Genomic DNA, 4,452 nt, shown 5'->3' with positions numbered 1-4,452 from the left:
GAACACTTAGGCTGGCCGGCATGTGTCCTTCTTCGTTCCTGTGTCTGTCCCTTCGGGGAAATGTCACACTTTGAGTACCGGAGTCCTGTTAGCCCGCTACAGCCCGGTTTACCGGAGTCCTGCTAGCCCAGTGCTACAGCCCGGACCCACTTGCTGATGACCGACACGTTCGAAGCTGGGTCATGGATGCCTGTCCCTGTAAGTCTGTGCCACTTTGGGTTTGCGACTAGTCATGTCAGCCCGGGCTCTTTATCATATGGATGCTAGCGACACTATCATATACGTGAGCCAAAAGGCGCAAACGGTCCCGGGAAAAGGTAAGACGACACCCGTGGGGATACCGTGCGTGAGGCTGCAAAGTGATATGAGGTGTTACCAGCTAGATCGATGTGACATCGAGTCGGGGTCCTGACAGCGTTGGCATCAGAGCCGGACTGCCTGTAGGTTCTCCAAGCCAAACTGGTCGATGTTGAGTCTAGAAATTCTTTAGTTATATGTAGGGGAATTGTTTGTGGGATGGAACGTAAGGCTCTTTTTACTCCTTATACCTTATGACATTCTGATCTGAGTCAGTCCAATCTTCCACCGGGGGTTAAGGAATTAGGATCTGTTCTCTCTATCAGGATCACGAGTTACTAATCAGTAGTACCTTATAAGTTTGATGGATACAAGCCTAGTTCAGTTCTACTACCACATTATGTTGTTAGAATGGATCCAGAACTTTGATATGATGATGTTGAGTGTGTATGAAATCCTTTGTCAAATGTCTCAAAATCCTTTTTGAGCATTTACAGCTGTTATGCTGCCGAAATTTTGCTAGAAATTCTAATGCCCTTGCATTATGATTGTGCTTTCAGATGGCCACTCGCGACCTCAATCAAGTGGTTCGCCTGACTCGATGCCTAGATGTACCCGGCCATACTGCCAAGTTGGTCAGGGTAATGACTGAGGCTGGATACCGCTGGTATCCTGAGTACACGGTCGAAGAGCAATTCCGAGATTTTAATCAAAGTCAGTATCTCTGCACTGTCAGGATATTTCCATCTTATCCTGGATCCACCGAGCCTCTTCACTGCTCTTATGGACTCGGGGTTACTATTGAGATGGCTGTGCAGGACGCCGCCTACTCTATGATGACCATTATGCGAGTCAGATCTGGTATATTTCGGGACTCTGATTTCCGGTATATGCCAGGATCACTTCCGGGAGCACAAGGGTATCTCCAGGCTATCTATGCTGACCCCACTCAGGAGGATTCACGGACTCGCACCACTGCTGAGATGCTCGAGGATAAGGACCGTGAAAATCGGGCCTTAAGGCTAGAGCTCTTCAACACCCGTGCTGACCACTGGGCCACTTTGACTCGGTTCACACCGGCGGTGCAAGCTGGATATTCAGATATGCGCGATCTCTATCCTGTGAGATCTGCTCTGCCAGACGTGATGGTTTGGCGTGATGTAGGAGGCATCACCCCACCTCGCGGTCCCCGCAGGCCACCGTTTGTTGGTCCAAGGCCTCATCCTAGCCCCTATGGTCCACAAGCTCCGCGAGACCGTCTGTTTCCGGATGATCATGTTGAACTCCCAGGCTATGGAGGTGACTTTTACGAGGACTACTACGGATCGGTCTGAGTTAGAGGTAGTATCACTAGTTCGCACTAGCTGTGTCGTCTATCGTCCCGCGTGACTCGTGGGATATGACCTAGTTTGTACTCTTTCCGGAGATGTAGAAAAATAATGTATAGGAGCTTGGAATGTCTCCGATGAGATGAAATCCTCTTTTCACCGTAATAGTACTTTGTTTGGTCTTGTACTAAACCCTGTATGGTGTGTATGACGATGGAATAAAGAAGCAGTTTCTGTATCTACCATGTCATACGGATGATCATCTTGCATTCCGAGTTATTTCTTACATTATAAATCCTATGTCGGATTTTACCATCCTGACTAAAACATTGTCTTGATTTCCTAGGATGGTCAACACGCGCGCTAACCCTGCTTCTCAAGAGCAGGCCGAAGGCAGTGAAGCCAGGGATGTAAATCTGCCTCATCCTCCTTCACTAGCCGAGGTGATGATGGAAGCTGAGAGAAACAAGCGGGAGACGAACCGTTTGTTGGAGCGTATTGAACAGAATACAGCACACCATCAGAGGGCTAACGTGGTGTCACTCAGTGATTTTATCAAATTGCATCCACCCACGTTCCACCACTCCGTCGAGCCTCTCGACGCTGATGACTGGCTTCGCAGTATCTCCCATAAACTGCGTTCCGCGCTGGTAGCGGAGGCTGACAAGGTCACCTTTGCTGCATATCATCTTGAAGGCCCCGCCAGTCTATGGTGGGAGAATTATGGAGCTATGCGCCCAGCGGGCCATGTCACTACTTGGGCTGAGTTCAGCGAGGCTTTCCGTGAACATCACATTCCGGAGGGTCTCATGGACCGTAAACGTGAAGAATTTTGCAGTTTCACCCAAGGCCGACTTTCTGTGGATGCCTATAGCAGGGAGTTTGGTAATCTCGCCCGATATGCAACTGAGGAGGTGTCTACTGACGCCAAGAAGCAAGCAAGGTTCCGTAAGGGCCTTAGTCCTGAGCTTCGCCGTGACCTCCGTCTGCATGAGTGCACATCTTTTTCGAAACTTGTCAACAAAGCCATCAGTGCTGAAACTGGTCAGACTGACTATGACGCAACACGCAAGCATGGACGTGACACGGGTTCCTCATCCGGTGCTGGTCCTCAGAAGCGCCGCGTGTGGGTACCCAACACCGCCCTGCCACCCAGGTTCACACCGAGGCCATCCTTCCAGGCGCCTCGCCCCGTTCAACAGTCTGCTCCAGCCAAGCCCTATGGGGGTCCAACTAACAATGCTCCTCCACGTACCAGTTCCGTGACTTGTTTCAAGTGTGGGGAATCTGGTCACTATATGCGTGAATGCCCCCAGACCAACCCCAATCAATCTGCTAAAGCTGTTGGCCGTGGCAAGCCGACAGGAAAAATATTCCACGCCAAGCCGGTCACCGCTTCACGTGGCCATGTGAACTGTATCTCTGCCGAAGAAGCTCAAGAGGATCCCAACGTCGTTCTCGGTACGCTTCTTGTTAACTGCCACCCGGCATCTGTTCTTTTCGATACAGGAGCCTCTCATTCTTTTATATCCGAAAGTTATGCTCGATTGCATAACGTTGCATTCTGTGACATGCCATCCACTATGGAAATCTCTACCCCTGGTTCTAGATGGCAGACCTCTAGGGTAAGCTATGGAAATGAGATCCAAGTCGACAGACTTGTTTTCCTCGCGTCTTTGATAGCCCTTAAATCTTCAGATATTAATATCATTCTGGGTATGGACTGGATGTCGGCTCATCATGCCCAAATCGATTGCTTCTCTAGGACTGTTCAACTCACCCATCCTTCGGGAAAGATAGTCAATGTCTTGACCCGAATAGCCAAGCGACAATTATATTCTCTTAACGCCAGCCCTTTGCCAGACCTTGAGGACGTTCCGGTAGTCCGTGACTTCCCGGATGTCTTTCCAGAGGAATTGCCAGGTGTTCCACCTGACAGGGATGTTGAGTTTGTAATAGACCTCATTCCAGGAACCGTTCCGATTGCTAGAAGACCTTATAAGATGGCACCCCTAGAACTAGCCGAGCTTAAGAAACAACTCGATGAGTCCTTGAAAAAGGGTTTCATCCGACCTAGTTCATCTCCGTGGGCTTGCCCCGTCCTATTTGTCAAGAAGAAGGATGGTACGGACCGGATGGTTGTAGATTACCGACCTGTTAATTTGGTCACAATCAAGAACAAATATCCACTTCCCAGGATCAACGACCTGTACGATCAGCTCGCTGGATCCTCAGTCTTCTCCAAAATGGATTTGAGGTTGGGCTACCATCAAATCAAAATCAGAAAGGGGGACATTCCTAAAACGGCCTTTGTTACTCGTTATGGCCAATACGAGTACACCGTCATGTCCTTCGGTTTAACCAACGCTCCAGCCACCTTTTCTCGGTTAATGAACTCAATCTTCATGGAGTATTTGGATAAATTCGTCGTGGTTTACCTCGATGATATACTCATCTACTCCAAGAACGAGGAAGAACATGCCGAACATCTAAGGCTAGTGTTGCAGAAACTTCGAGAGCATCGCCTTTATGCCAAATTTTCTAAATGTGAATTCTGGTTGTCAGAAGTGACCTATCTGGGTCATGTAATATCTGGTAAAGGTATTGCTGTTAACCCTGAGCGAGTTCAAGCCGTCCTTAATTGGACTCCACCTGAATCGGTCAAGCAAGTTCGGAGTTTTCTGGGCTTAGCGAGCTATTGTCGTCACTTTGTCGAGAACTTCTCCAAAGTTGCCAAACCTCTAACCGAACTCCTCAAGAAAGATAAGAAGTTCGAATGGACTCCACAATGTGAGCACAGCTTTCAGGAACTGAAAAGACGCCTGAC

This window comes from Triticum dicoccoides, chromosome 2B, assembly GCF_002162155.2.
Source record: "Triticum dicoccoides isolate Atlit2015 ecotype Zavitan chromosome 2B, WEW_v2.0, whole genome shotgun sequence".
Classification (NCBI taxonomy): Eukaryota; Viridiplantae; Streptophyta; class Magnoliopsida; order Poales; family Poaceae; genus Triticum; species Triticum dicoccoides.
This window is presented reverse-complemented; position numbering follows the sequence as displayed.